This window comes from Crocodylus siamensis, chromosome 2 (assembly GCF_052110815.1).
Source record: "Crocodylus siamensis isolate JL-2025a chromosome 2, ASM5211081v1, whole genome shotgun sequence".
Lineage (NCBI taxonomy): Eukaryota > Metazoa > Chordata > Crocodylia > Crocodylidae > Crocodylus > Crocodylus siamensis.
Genome location: NC_143396.1, coordinates 273463236 through 273479098, shown reverse-complemented (window position 1 = coordinate 273479098; position 15863 = coordinate 273463236). Strand labels below are relative to the sequence as shown.

Genomic DNA, 15863 nt, shown 5'->3' with positions numbered 1-15863 from the left:
GCGACTGGAAAAATGTAGCCCTTGAAGATCAAAGATGGAGTAGGGTGCTGCGTTTCTTAGATACGATCCCTTTGCTATATATAGTGTCTATAGTGCAGTCCCTGCATTCTTTATCTAGGGCCTGGTCCTGACAGGGTGCCTGCTGTACCAGTAGATATTCCACTCACCACCCTCCTGTTGATTTCTGTGGGGATTTTGACTGTGCAAGAACTGAAAGATTTGTCAAAATGTACTTAACTAGTGAAAATTCCCACATAGCATTGACTCAGTCCATTTCAGTCTCAAGTGTAAGTGTTTAACTAGTAATTTCCTACACTGGTGACAGACATGCAGTAACACTCCTTGATGCTGTTCAAGTTTGGGACTACACAAGAAGGCACCAGCTGGTAGACAGCGAATGACCCTTAATAAGTTTGTTGGCAATTGCTCGACTTTGCTATGCAGGTTGACGCTCTCATGGCAACACGGACAGGATGTCATTCTTGGCTGGTTTCATTAAAAGAAAAATGATCCTGCCTCTCAGTTTAAAAAAAAAAAAAAAAAAGCAGCAGCAGCAGCTGTAACTGTTGAAGCAGCATGCACCTAATAAGCTACTTCTAAATCTGGCTCCATCGTTTCAGTCTGTGGACTAGCAGAACAGAGCTCCCAGAATCATTCCAAAGTAAGTATTGTTTTCTCTTAGCCATAGAGCATGCCAGTTTTTTTTCCATTTAAAATGTATAATAGGTAGCAAAAGTCTTCAGCACTAAATCTGTAGCAGTGGCAATTCAGATGTCATATTGCAGCTTTAATATGATTTAGCATGCTCCGTTGTTTCATTTGGCAGACATTGCTGCCTTAAAGAGGAAACATTTAATATACTGTGGTACAAGACGGCAAATTATATGGGTGCAGCTTCCCATAGCTGCAGTGCTAGAAAGCTCATGGAATGATTTATTATTGACTTCCATAATAGTTTATTTTGGTGGGGGGGTGGGGAGGTGGGAAAGAGTTATGCATCTTGCATAATGCACATCGTGGAAAATTTTATTTGATCTTATCATAAATGGAAATGTGTATCAAGAATATGCTACTGGTCAGTAAGTGTGAAATTGCTACAATCATTTTTACTACAAGGGAGGGAGAGGAAAACAGAAGTCATATGGTAGCATTAATACAGCTAATAATACACATGAAACCATACTTTAGCAATTTGTATTAAATGCTGAAGAAAAATATTTTACAGTGGGTGATTTTGTTTAATTATTCGAGGCATTAGTCAATCATTGCTAAACCCAACATGAGCTTTGGTGTGCAGATGAAATAATCGTTTGTGTGTGAAGCAGCATAAATGCAATTTCATTTGCCAAAGCAAACAGTGCATATTGTAGCTTGCCTCCTTTAAGAGTATTTATACAGTTCAATAGACATGTTTATTGGAGCCTGGTAAGAGGAGCTTGGATCAGGGGCTTTAAAGGGGTAAAGAAAAATGTGAAAGATGCAGGAAAAATAAATTGCAACAGTTGTAATGGAAAAAAAGGTCATTGCAAAGAATAAAAGGATCTCTCTGTTCCTACACACACTTTTTCATTTCATAGCTGCCTTACTAGCTACTTAGCATCAGTTAGCAACCATGTGACTCCCTAATTGTGAACAAGTAATGGGCGTAGCTCTTTGTAGGAATATATAGTATATGCACATAAGACAGCATCCCTGCTGCCAGTGCCCAAGAAACTTTTAATGTAAGCATGTTCAAACCCTCTTGGTAACAAGGTTAAAAGAAAATTTTGTATGTGAAAAAACATCACTTGTATAAATCGATTATTTTAATAACCACCATTTGCTGTAGGGAAAAAATCCAAATACTTTCCTCTAATTCTACCCACCCATCCCACTAGCACTACAAGACATGTAGGCAAGAGAGGGGAATTAACATTTATTTCTTCCATTTATTTTCAAATTATTCATAACAATACCTTTAAAAAAAATCACCTGTCCAACTCATTTACACTCAGAGAAGCTTTTTTTTATAAAAAAAAAACTTTGCAGGACGTGCTGAAGCTCAGAGCTAAAGCATTCATCCCCTTATTTACTGTGTGACAGATACAGAAAGCCTTGGAGGATTACACACATCAAGATCTAGAATAAAAATAGAGAACACTACCACTGCCATAGGGCTACAGTGAACAACATTAACCTAGGACCAGCTCTATGCTAACGGGTTGCCAGCCACACAAAAAAAGTCCAGTTCCGAATGTGCTCAGTCATGGCCTGGGTTATCAAAGCAGCTTTACAAGAGCCCTGGAAAGTCAGGACCCTAGCAAGTCTGAAAGAGAATAGCTGGTCCAGGAAGCAGGAGAAACTTGAAGCACTTTTCTCAAAAAATTCAGACAGGGCCAGGAATTAATATATTTAAAGAGGTCTTGATCACTTGGTGGCATAGGGGAAAACCCTCAAGTGGTAAATTGGTTTCTGAGATAGGATGAGAGAAACAAAGTAGATTTTTTTGGGTGGCAGTGGGAAGACTTCACATCTCCAAGTACATGGAGACTCTAGCACAGGGGAGGGCAAATGCAGCCCGTGGGCTGGATGTGGCCCACCAAGCCATTCTATCCGGCCTAAAGGGCCCCTAAAACATTTAGAAAATTAATATTTAGTTGCCCCTGGCTGCCTGTCATGCAGCCCTCAATGGCTTGCCAAAACTCAGTAAGTGGCCCTCTGTCCAAAATAATTGCCTGCCCCTGCTCTAGCAGCATGTACAGACATTCACTCTCCAAGAAGAAACTCTCCTGAGTATGACTTAACCCTGGTTGTTCCCAGGTTATTCTTCTCCTGAAGCAGCCATTTTTACCCTGGGACAGAAAGCCAGAACATCTGCATACTCGTGGTATCTCCTGGGAGAGTCACTACTCTCCCAGGAGAAACTGAATGTCTGTACAAAACCTCTAATAAAGGTGATAGGGGGCAGGGAGCGGGGAAAGTGTTTCCTTCTGCCTCTTTTGTGGTCATCATGTCCTCCAGCAACAAACCCATCATGTAGGGTACAGTGTAGCCCAATAGATCAATTGTATTTATTAGAAGTTAATGCTTAAGGGCCTGCAGTGACTTGATATAGCACATGTAATCATAGGTTGTATTAAGATGCACTTGAGTGACATTGGATAACAGACCTCAGAACTCACATTTTATTTCATTTGATGGGATTCACATGTCAAAAGTATGTTAATATTAGTGACATTTTATTCTTTTTGTGGTTTAGATGTTTGACAAAAGATTTCCCCCATCTTTCACCTTTCTCTAAATTTCAAAATTTAATTAATGGACTTAGATTCCCAAAGATGTAAAGTGAGGGAAAAGTTCAGGGGAAAAAAAAATGATGAAGAACCAGAAGTTCTATATTAGTGTTTGGAAGTTTTTCCAAGAGTGACTGAAGTAGATTCCAGATTCTATTAAACTCATCATTACATTCATAAAAACTGGTACTATAAAGTTCTGCCACAAAATCTGTATGCAAAATAGTCCAAAACACGGGTTCTGTAGGTGCCCAACCTGGACGGCTACATTCTCTCCTGAGGAGAACTTCAGAATAGGCAGTATTATCAGTATGGAGAGAAAAGGACTATTTGGTGCAGTGCTGGAGAAGCATTGGAAGCGAAGCTCATCTAACAATAGGAAAACTTTAATCGTGTAGAATTTCAAAGGACTCTCATTCCTCATGGTGAAAAACAAGATGGATTTATGCAAACTTTCTTACAAAGATTTTTCCTCTTGGAATATTTTTTGTTTTTTAAGTTTTTGGTCTCTAATCACTTGTGTTTACCATGTGCTTCCTCTTCCCTCCCCGCCCTCCCCCCTTTCCTTAGGCAACTTTTTCCTCCCAACTCTGTTTCATTTTGCTTTAAAAAAAGGAGAGAGCAAGAGAGAAAGAGAGAGAAAGAAACTAACTGGAGTGGGGGGGGTTAAGAAAGGAAGAAGAAGGGGGAGAAGGGGGAAGAACTGAAGGAAAAGTGGCCCACGCATGCTCAAAATAAAGCTGGGTAGAAACCAAAAACTGAGTTGTTACACATTTTCAAGCACTAACCTTTTAGCTGGTTGGCCCTTCTTTCAGCTAGATAGTAGGGCTGTGCAAAGCTTCAGTTCCTGCTTCAATTCGGTGGACATTTGGCCCAATTTGGTGGCTGAATCTCCAAAGCTGAATTGAACCAGGAAACCCTTTAATCTCTCCAAATTGAAATTGGAACCCTCTGAATTGATTCAGAGACATTTGGAAAGATTTGGTGATTTGGACATAGGCACAGGTTTAAATGTTTTTTCTACGTACCTCAAGGTACCAGGTGGCTCATGAATGCTGAGATGGGGTGGATGGAGCATCCCACAAGAGCATGGGGGGTTCCCCAGTGTGGTCAACAGCAGACCCAAAAGTGGACCAGAAGCATTTCTAATCCACTTCTGGGTTCACCAGGGAGCTCGCAGAAGGCCCCCCCCCCCCCCAAGCTCCCTCAGCTCGGCAACTGGTGGCTCCTGAGTCTGGAGTGGCACCAAGAGTCCACCTGTGGCTGATCACTGAGCCATGGGAGTACAGAGGGTCCCCTCCACGTGCTTGGTGGCAGACCCAGAAATGGACCGGAAGTACTTCCAGGTTTGCCGCCGAGCACATGGGGTCCTCACCCTGTGCTCCTGTGGGACGCTGCATCTGCCCCACAATCACTGAGTTCATGAGCCATGCCTGATGCCTTGAGGTATGCAGAAAAAACATTTAAAGCAGTGTCTAAGGCTGAATCCAAAGCTGGATTGAATAGGACCCATTTCACACATCCCTACTAGATAGTCATTTTTATCATGTGATAATTACTTTGCGCATGTGGCTGATATAACTTTATTGAGATTCACCAGTCAATTGTGCAATATGTAATGTCTAGCAGAGGCATAAGTAAACAAGATATGGCTTAGCCACCTGAGAGAGGTGGCAGGGGTGCACGGAAATAGTGCACTGAAATAGTTTGAGCCCTTCTGAAGGGACGCATCCAAAACAGCAATGATGGAAACTGCACTCCCACAAGAAGATTTCTTACCTGCTAACTGAACCATTAGATGACTTGGCCTCAAGTGAAATCATTATACTTGTGACACAATAGACACATCTACATGTGCCCCTACGGTATCAATGTTACTGTGCTGTCAGTTAGTACTTCCTTTTGAAAGTACTAAATGACAGTGCAGTAGCAGGCCATACTTCACCATCCACACAGCACACAGTTATTTTTTAATCACTACATCGCCATAGAAACATGAAATAATAAGAGTTTGTATCACTACAGTGATGTAGCTGTGGCATCATGGGTTTCGCCTGCCAATACTACATTGCCATAGCACATTGCTACAGTGACACAGAATCATTGTAGACACACCAAGTTTCACCTTTTCTACACCACACATTTACACAAAGAAAGGCACCTGGTGTTTGAAGGAGATCAGCTTATGGATAAACATGGGCTGATGCTGAATCTGAGCAAGACAGACGTAATGGTGTCAAGCAGAGGAAAATGCTTTGAGGAATTCAGTCAAGATGCTGTCATTGGCTGAAGGCATACACTCATCATCAGTTCTGTCCATAGTTTAGGGGCACTTTTAGATGCCCAGTGATGTGTAATGTGTTCCATCATCTTCATTTGCCCAAGAGAGCCCTTCCCATCCTGGCAGACAATGGCTTTTCATGTGTCAGCACCTCTCAGCTGGACTCTAGTACTGCAATATACCCTAGCAGTGAAGACTTCATACCCAAGAAACTCTTTTAGAGAATACTGGAGCCTCTCTCTTCAACAGCACAGGCTAATCAGAATACAACACTGTCCTCCTATGTGTAGTATGAATCCCATTTAAGATGCTTGTCTTTATTTTCAAGGTACTCTGTGGCGTAGTCCAAAGTTATTTAACAAAATCCACTCTACAGGTCTGGAATGAAGACCAAAATTCTTCCTCAAATACAAAGGAAACGTTGCACAGAAATGGGTAAACTTGTCTATGCAGAATTTTGTCAGGAGCTGATTGAAAATTGAAACTAATTCTCTCAGCATTTTAAGAGCCACCACAAACCTCATCAAGTGCAAGGTGACTTTCATTGATCCTATCTTCTGTAACGTAAATACACAGCAACACACAGGCAAATGCTGTCAAAACAAGGAATTGCACTTGTGTTTCTGTTACTAAAGAAGAGCACCAGAAGATCACCAACAATATTAGTGTCATTGCTTAATTCACTAAAGGAAGGTACCGTGATGATAAGCAGGGTAGAAGAACTTACATAGAATAGAAGAACTTACATAAAATAAAAACTCTGTGTTGCAGTTTCCTCAAGACAAGTCTTTCCAGCTTATACAAAAGCAATTTTTATTTTATTCAAAAAAAAAAAAGGTCTGACCAGCTTTTAAGCCAGAATATGGTTAATTTTAATTCTCCTACACCAGGCCTCCCTGTCAATGCAGTTTCCAGAGCTGCTGCATTGGTGTGATGGCAAGAGGTGGCAGTGTTCACCCACCCCCCTGGGTTCTGGTCCTCACAGGCCACAGTTAACTGCTCGGGACCAGCAGTTGGACAGTCCTGATCTACAGCATTAGAGCACTCAGTAATATAACACAGCCTTGCTGTAGTTCTAGTATTTGCCAGAAACCAGTCACCCCATTCTCATATCTAAGCTAAAGATTACATAGACCGTCTCACACTCAGTGCTACCTGTAGGGATTGAACACTGCTACCACTGGCTGAAGTGGTTGTTCCGAAAGAAATAGGATCATAAGTGAAATGGATAAGATTTCTGATTGCACACACAAGATAGCACTAAATTCCACACCCTGGTGCACTGATCTCTATGTAGCTTTAATGAGGAATGCATTTGCTCACTTGCACTGAGGAGCCCTGTGAATGTAAGGAAAGCAAGAAGAGACAGTAGCAGCAAGCAGTTTCTGAGCAGCTGAAAAGTCTGCATTAATGTGCAGTGTTGGCTTCCTAGGAGAGGCAGATGGGGATACAGACAGAGCAGCCTACTCACTGCACATAGAAATTGATAGAAGAGTGCAGGAGACCCTGCAGGATCACAGTGTACATAGAGCAACTACTTATCCCTTTAAAAAGTAGCATGTACCCTCCCACATCTCTATTACACATTATCAAATGAAGTGGGCCCAATTACAGGTAAAAGATGAAGCCTGGAGCTCAAGGGCAGGGACAGGAGGTCTCATTCTTTGTTTAGTATGCTAACATACAAGCAAAATGTTTCCAAAAATTGGCTCTGTTTCATTTTGCAGCATTACACCTTTATAGGCTCCCACATTGAACCATGCTAACATTTTCATTACTGTGGTTATGAAGTGGGAAAATACTTAACTCATAAGATACTTGAGCAACTTTTAATGTTAGCACTATAAATAGGCACAAAGTACATTTCAGGAGGCAAACACCACTGCAACTCATTCCTGAAATTTTCCTTCTGAGCAAAACAATAATATGCTTCCAATAATGTTGATAGCTACCTTGGCAGGAGACACTGACGGGAATAGTCATATGGAATGGATGATAGCTTGCACACTACTGTTGGCATGAGTTTAAGTAAATAAGCAAGCAAGGCCCCCTGCTTCTTCTAGCCCTGCAATTTGGTCTTACATTACTATAATCAAGGCAGTGTGGAAGAGTCAGACCTAAATTGCTTCCCCTGCTACAGTTTGTTTGTTTGTTTGAGTGGCATGCAATCCATGTACTGAAGTGGAAGAGTTGTGGCTGTGGAGACTTTAAAAAAATTAATCCAAAGTCACTATTTGTCTAAAATGACAACATGCTTTTGTACAGCATCAGTTTCAATGCTTATAGTGCCCTAGTCTTAATAGCTATGCCAGGTACATTTAAGCTATTTTAGCTTTAGTGGGTCATCCTCAGATTTTCTTCCTGCATTATTGAACAAGCAATGAAACTCACAATCAGTTTTGTTGGCTAGGAATTAAGCAAAATAGCCACAGTTTTTTATAAGCCTCCCACACTCCTGGGGAAAAATAAGAGGGGTTAACAAACCAGTTACAGCACTTTTCTGAATGCAGGGTAGTTTCATTCCATTTGCCATGAGCAAATACTGCTGAAATATTTGAAATCCCTAGAGCAAATTTTTAATTGGTACTATTTGGCAGTCATCCACTGGAAGAGAGCAACAGATCCATCTTTCTGTTGGTTCTGAGGGCTACTTGATCCAGCAGAGAGCCGGCATGGACTGGAATTTTCAGTAGGAATGCACAACTCTCAGGGAGGAAGATAGTAAAATATGATGACCTATAGTAGAAAACCAGATGTAAGGTTCAGTGCATTTCTTGTTCATTCTCAATGTCCTGCTCCACACAAAAAAATGCTGCTGTTAATATTTAGTGCTGTGAAAATAGATTGTGTAACACCTAGCCTGCCTTGAAATACATTATTCCCATTTACCTGGGAAAAAGAGACACTTTCCAGAGAGATATTAAACAAAACTACACCAAGAAGATTTTACACCAACACTGTATAGTTAAAAAAACTAGACAAGGAAACCCACTATTAAATGCAAATCAGTGTTTTGGTAGCCATTATAGCAAGAAACAAATCCCAAAATGAACCCAAGTCAGAGAGGAACATCTGTATTATTTGAAGGGGCATGCTCAGTTGTGCGATGGAAAGGCCTCCATTGTTCTACTGAAGACGATTCAAAGAATAGCAAACTGAGGTCTATTAAAGTCTTTGTCATCAGACGAAAGGGGGAGAGCACACAGTCAAAGGACTTGGCACTGAAAGTGTCAGGACTTAGCTGCTGCAGGGAACTGAGAACTTCTGAATAAGTCATCTATCCACTATGCTTGTAAGTCCAGTGGTACTTCAAGTACATTGTCTGACAGTGACCAGTACCCAGCATTTTAGATTAACGTGCATATTATTTACTCAGTATTCTGTGCAGTGGAAGTGCAGATTAGGAGAGGTGGGGGGAAAATGCAGTTGGCTAAGTTTGGCTTTTAACAAAACTTCTGACCGGCTGTAAGGCCTAACACAATATGGTTTTCACAAAGATCTGTCTAACTATGTTTATAGTCTCCTTCCTGGGTAGTCTCTGTTTACTCTTTATTGTCTGTCCTAAGTCAATGGGTTTTCATTTGTTTGTTTGTTATTTTAAACACGATCTAGAGTTAAATATGGCATTTCCAGATTAAGTACTTTGGTTAGCAGCTTGGAGAAGGATGTTAGATACTCTTCTAAAGGTATAAATCGGAGCTTTGTACCAGAAATATGGGAAATAAGAATTCCCACCTTAAGTAATGTTGGACAAGGTCTATTGTGACGTTGCCTGGAAGAGCTAAATAACTGGAGATAATAAAGGAATTTTCATGCTGGATCTGATCTTTTGGACATTGACCAGTACTAAACAGTTAATACATAGGTTATCTACTGTGGATAAATTAGGAATAACTATCCCATAGGAGAAGTTTCCTTGTAAATTCCATCATTTTATAGCTGGATTATACCAAAGGTAATGGAGAGTTTGTATCCCATACAAAAATAAGTCATATTTTTTTAAGAGGAGAGGATGAGGGAACTGGGCTTATTTGGTCTGGAGAAGAGAAGACACAGTGGATTTAATAGCAGCCTTCAACAACCTGAAGGGGGATTCGAAAGAGGATGGAGCTGGACTGTTCTCAGTGGTGGCAGGTGACAGAACAAGGAGCAATGGCCTCAAGTTACAACAAGGGAAGTTTAGGTTGGATATTAGCAAGAATTTTCACTGGGAGGGTAGTAAAGCACTGGAACAGGTTACCCAGAACAGTTGTGGAATCTCCATCCTTGGAGGTTTTTAAGACCTGGCTACATAAAGCCTTGGCTGAGATGACCTCTAGTTCCCTTCCAACCCTAGTCTAGTTGGGGATGGTCCTGCTTTGAGCAGGGGGTTGGACTAGATGATCTCCTGAGGTCCCTTCCAACCCTAATTTTTCTATGATTCTATATTTGATGCAACCATGAAAGTTTGTTGTCCATATAAATAGCAGTACTCAACTAGAGCTTTATCGAAATTACATGGAAAGAAAAATAAATAAATTAAAAAAGAAAAAAAAATCAACCAAATACAGTGGTTTTTGGCTCAAGCCCATAATGCACCTCTTACACCTTGGAAGCTCAGAGAGACAGCAACAATACGGCCTGCAAGGAAAACCAATGTATTGCAGTTCCCTTTGCTGCAGTAAGTGTAGCACAGCAAGCAATTTGATACTTGATCTAAAGCCTTAGGGGACATCCAGACGAGCACGCGCATGCAGAATGCGGTACTGCAGACCCGTCTGCAGTGCTGACCAGTGCATACGCCACACTTGCATGTGTTCCCCCACTCTGCTAATTTGCAGTGTGGTGGGGGGGAGGGGGTTTGACACCAGGAGATCCCAGTGTCCAAAAAAAAAAGTGCCACGTCTAAAAAAGTGTGGCAGTGCATGTGGTAGCAGTACATGCCACCCAAAACCAGAACTTGGCCATCAAGAGCCAGACTCCAGCTGCCAGACCACCACAGCTACAGCCTCCAGAGGCCCCCAGGATCCCAGAGAAGGCTTCTGGGGTCAGCCCAGGTGCTGTCTACAGCCTCTCCTACCCTACCTGGGACAACGTGCTGCTCATCAGAGCATGCATGCATGGGCATTCCCCTGGGACAAGCAGAAGCACATATTGTGCAGCTGCTGTTTGTCTCTGGGAAAACGCACATTCCCATTCATGGGGACATACCTCTAGAGTCCCTCCATTGACTCTGGCAAACTTTGAGGGCAACCTTTATTTGGAATTTTAAAAAGAAAACAGGTCAATATTTTGTTCACGTTATGTTTCCTTTTAAGTGGGTCACCTGAATCAGTGCAAACCTGCCTTTCAGCCTCATTACAGCAAAACCCCTATATTTTTTTATATATATATATATAGGTTGACAGAATATTTTATTACGAGGATATGAAAGTATATAGTGCCAAGTATGCAAAACATTTGTGGCTCTAAAGAAATTATTTTAAGAAGAGTTAGAGCTGGGATATTTTATTTGACCCAAAAATGAAAACATCCTTCCAGAGCTCTACTCTATAAAACTTACAGTTGTCATAACAACCTACTGCAGCTTTTTTGCTATAGCTAAATGGATAGATTCCATTTGCTTTTGGTACTATTAGCAAGAAAATACAATCTCCCAAAAAACATTCATATTATTTAGAAAAAAACAACCATAGGTGCAAAAATGTTGTGTCTCAGAAAAAAAAAATCCCATTTTCAGCTCTTTGAATAGTGGTCTGTAGAGACATTAGTCAGAATCAATTAATCTTTAGCAGTAACTACTCTGTCCTGCTCTATCTTCATCCCAAACCTGCAGGCTTGCACGGTGCCTGCAAAAAAAATGGTACTCAGCACATAAATTAACCTTTACAAAAAATCATTATATGCTCTGCAAAGTCATCCTCTGTGGAACAAGTTCAGTAGATGCGCCCCAGAATATATTGTTCTGGAACACAGATATCTGACTATGGCCATGGAATATTGGCTCATTAAGAGGGGCTAATTTGTGCCGCATTTTTAGACATTTATCAGATCCATTCCAAATCCATTCCAAATCCATTCCATTCCATAGATACTATAGTATCTGTAGTATCTATGATCATATCATCCTTGTTGCCTTGTTCATATTAATGTTGCTAATAAAAAATGAAGCATTTAAACAGCCCCACCTAGGGCAAACAAATCAGACTTACCTGAGTCTGTGTGAACTGGTCCTATTTTCAACTGTCATGATTGTTTGTATTACAGCAGTGCCCAGAAAGCTTCAAACTGGATGCACTTATTATGGGTTGGTAGCAATCATACATAAGAGACAACACCTTCTCCAGAAAGATTATGATCTACATAGTCAAGATCAACCCAATAACATCTTGCTAGGAATCATGGAAGAATCCATCAGGGTGATAGGGGTGCAGTCCCCCATCAGCTGTGTGAAGCATATGTGTGAAGCGTGCTCACTGCATGTGTGGCAAGCACTTAAGGAGTGTGGCTGCAACCTCTTGCTGTGGTCCTCAATGCCAGGGAGCTCTTGCATGAGCTCTGCACATCCCATGAGCTCACCAGCTGGTCAAGTACAGGTTCCACCCAGAGTCCATGCATTCAACCAGCTCTAGAGCAGCTGTTCACTCTTCTCCTCCCCATTTCTGAATACAGCAGCAGGGAAGAGAAGGAGATAAGGATGTGCAGAGCCTCTGGGAGTTGCATGAAAGTAAGGGCTGACAACAACTGACTCTGGAGCTGTTTGAAAGCAGAAACTCTGAGCAGACTCCATGCTGCCTTGCTGGTGGGCTTGGAGAAAAAGAGGACTGTGACCATTCACTGAACCCTCTCTGAATCCTAGGGTCACACCCCAAATATCACATAGAAACATGTCTCCTATTCCTTTCTCGACTTGGCTATCACATCCTCTCTCTGACTCAGTGACAGGGTGAAGTCAGTAGAGTTATATGAATGCTGAGGGAGACTGACTCACTATCTGAAAATGCTTTAGGAGTAATACACTTAATATCTACAATTTCTTAACACAATTATAGAATAGCACACAAGATTAGCATTCAGGCAATCATCCACCTGGCAAAGACACGTTATTACAAGAAAGAGAAGATTAAAACTGTTAATACAACTCTCTAATGACATTTCTCTTGGAAATACTGCCTGGACTGCTATAATAATACATTGCTATTCAAACGTGTCTCCGCTCACAGAGCAGAAAGAAACATTTTCTTTTGGGGCAAAATAATTTTAAGAGCATAACACTCCATAAAGTAAATCATGTAACATAAAAACTAAGTCACTGAAATCATTCCAGTATGGTAATGCAAAACTATAAGGATTTGATCCTCCAGATCCTTATGCACATTCTTGTTTGATATTTGGTTTCTTTGTATGGAGTACCCCTATGGTGAGGATACCTACTCAGAGACTAAACTGAAGTTTATTTCATATTAGACTTAGACCATAGTAAGGGCACTTAAAATGTGAGTGTCCACATATTAAAGCCCATTAACTCATGCTAAATACTCTCTGTGGCTGAGTCCACACAAGAATGGACATTTGCTTCCCTGAGGACAACTAGCAGCAGGACACCTTGTGCCACTACTAGTTGTCCCTGGGGAATGCCTGTGCCACATGCCCTCTGGCACATGGCAGGGAACCCCAGGTGGAGTAGGGGAGGCTAGGGCCAGCACTGGGCTGGCCCCAGAAGCCTTACCTGACATCCTGGGGATGTACCAGTGGTGATCCTGCTGCTCAGCACCTGGCCAGCAGCCAGAGCATGGTTCCAGCTAGCCAGGCTCTGGTTTTCAGTGGCACGTGCTATCCTTGCTTGCACCACTCTGCTTTTTTTTTTGCCAGGGTTTTTTTTACCCTGGTTATCCAGGGGTAAAAACCAAAAAAAACAAAAAACCCATACTGCTCCCTTTGAGCATGCATAGCTGAATTTGAAGTCCTTCAGAATCCCAGAATGCACTGCTCCAGTCCTCCCTCCCCCCAAGCAGGGATAGAGCTGAGGTGTCCTAGGTCTGCACTGCAGATGTGTCTGCGGCACCACATACCGCACAGCTGAGCTCATCTGGACACAGCCCATGCATCTCAAATTTACAGCACCTAATGAGAGGGTTAATGCTGGGATGTGCTACCTAGCTCATGTTATGATAACAACTTCAGTGTGCTCCATGGTGATAAAATATGCAATCTGAAGTCCTTCAGAATCCCAGGATGCACTGTTCCCAGTCCTCCCTCCCCCAAGCAGGGATAGAGCCGACATGTCCTAGGTCTTCGCCAGGCCCCTGTTCACTAGCCCTCTAGTTGCAAGTCAGAGTTGTGCGGGCCAGAAACAGTATTAACCTTTAACATGGGAGTGTTCACAGCAAGTTCCAATTTTAACACTATATAAAATTCCAACAATTTGTTACAGTCTATATGTATATTCACCCATAGATATTATACAGTATCAAATTTGGTAACTGTTAATTTGACTGGAATTTTAAGGGGATGGATGTAACAAGATTTATGCAATTCGTTCCCAAGGCATCGATCCCAGTCGTAACGAAGTAAAAACCAGTGTCTGTCATCCTAAAGGAACTCTGAACTGGGAACATGTCAAGGCTGCCATATTCTGATTGGATAAGCTGAACCTCTTAAATAGAAGCAATACCTAAAGAAGTCATTGGAGTGTTGAAATTCTGAGGAAGGTAAAGTAAAACGTAAGCAGGACAGAATGTTTAGGAATCTTGTCTTTTGCACACAAAAAAGCAAAATATCTAATATTTGGGCAGTGTACTGTATTATATTGCATACAGCAGCACACCCCAGAACAAAATACACCCCTGTTTTTGAAAGGGAGCTTGAAAGGGGGAGGGGTGGAAGGGATGGACAACTTACTTTTTAGTACAGGTAAGAAACCGAAAAACAGCAGTTAGGTAGTTGAGCTATTGCCAGCCCTGCACACCAAACAGGGCTTGCAGACAGCAACATGCTGGCCCAATCCAGCACACAGGATCTGAGGCATGTGGTGGGTCTAACCCTGTATACCAGGGCTGGCTATGAACTGACCCTGTGTGGCAGGTCCAAACTACGTGCCAACCTGAAGCAGTGTACAGGCCATGTTATTTGGAAGCAGGATTCCCCACAGATCCAGAAGTCTGGCAGTGGGGAAGCGGTGGCAATGTTAATTGCTATGGCTCGGAGAGCTGGGGCATTTAATGCTGCCACCACTCTCCCACTGCCAAATTTCTGGCTCCCCACAGGTCCGTATATCTCATATACAATGCACACCCTGATTTCTCCCAGCTGGTTCTGGGGGGCGGAAATCTGTTTTATGTGAGAAAATATGGTGTTTCAAACAAATAAGCTTTTTTTCTGGCTGAGAAACAGGAAGATACAGTTCTTATCACAAAAGAAATTGGTTCTATGCATTGAGTGGCTGGATTGGTGCTTGTGAAGATACATTTGTTCATACACAAGTGTTCAGTCCTGCATGACTAAAAAGCTCCTCTTTAATGGTTGAGTCATTAAAGATTCTAGCTTGACTATGATGTTTGCTCTATTTCTGGAACAGACAAGATTTTTAAAGTCTCAGAAGCCAGGAACTTCTATTTTACTATGCATCAGTGGAAGCTGAACTTCAGAAATGCCCAGTTGTCTTCATATAGACTCCCGCACCTTTGTGGAATCCCACTGGCGTTGGTGGGCTACCACGAGCACACAGGGCTCTGTGATAGTAGTCGTGGAACTAGAGCAGGGAAAATGACTGATCCAGCCAGCAGCTGGACTCCATTTCCCATCACCCCCTGCCTGCGTCACTGTGGCCGGTTTCTATGGAGACCCCAGGAGTGGTGGCACCATGACATGTGGAGCCAGGGTTTCCACAGAGACCAGCCCCAGTAGCACTGGCAGGGCACACAGTTGGGCAGGAAGCTGCTCCAGGGCAGTGGTGACAGCATGGTCTGAAGCCAGGGCAGAGCTGCGATCTGCTGCCTGCACACACTGCTGCCTGGGGTGTGTGGGCAGCGCATGGCAGCTCTGTGCCATCTCCCAACCACATTGTCACTGCTGCAAGATCCCAACCCCAGAGCAGCTCCCTGCCCAGCTTGCACACCCTACCAGCACAGCTCAGGCCAGTCTCCATGGAAACTTTGACCCTGTACTGTCATGGTGCTGCCACCCCTGGGGTCTCTATGGAAACCAGCTGCAGCAATGCAGGCAGGGGCTCCTGGGAAATGGAGTCCACCAGGAGCCTGATTGGGTCAGTGGGCTGGACTTTGCCCACACCAAATTAGAGCCTAAATCCAGAACTCTCAGCAAGAGCTCTC

The 15863-nt window shown here is 42.5% G+C and overlaps 1 protein-coding gene across 6 annotated transcripts in view; it reads left to right on the top strand.

Annotated features, from left to right (window-relative positions):
• Positions 1-345: 345 nt before the first annotated feature.
• The window catches only part of BEGAIN (brain enriched guanylate kinase associated), a 266431-nt gene continuing 250913 nt past the window's right edge, over positions 346-15863 (top strand). Inside the window, exon 1 of one of the 6 annotated variants that reach the window (XM_090034027.1) lies at positions 346-661. The gene's annotated coding sequence lies outside the window, so the exon portion shown is untranslated. Of the gene's footprint in view, positions 662-14226; positions 14244-15863 lie in introns of those variants that run through there. The other 5 variants (XM_090034031.1, XM_090034028.1, XM_090034033.1 and 2 more) reach the window with 5 other exon arrangements.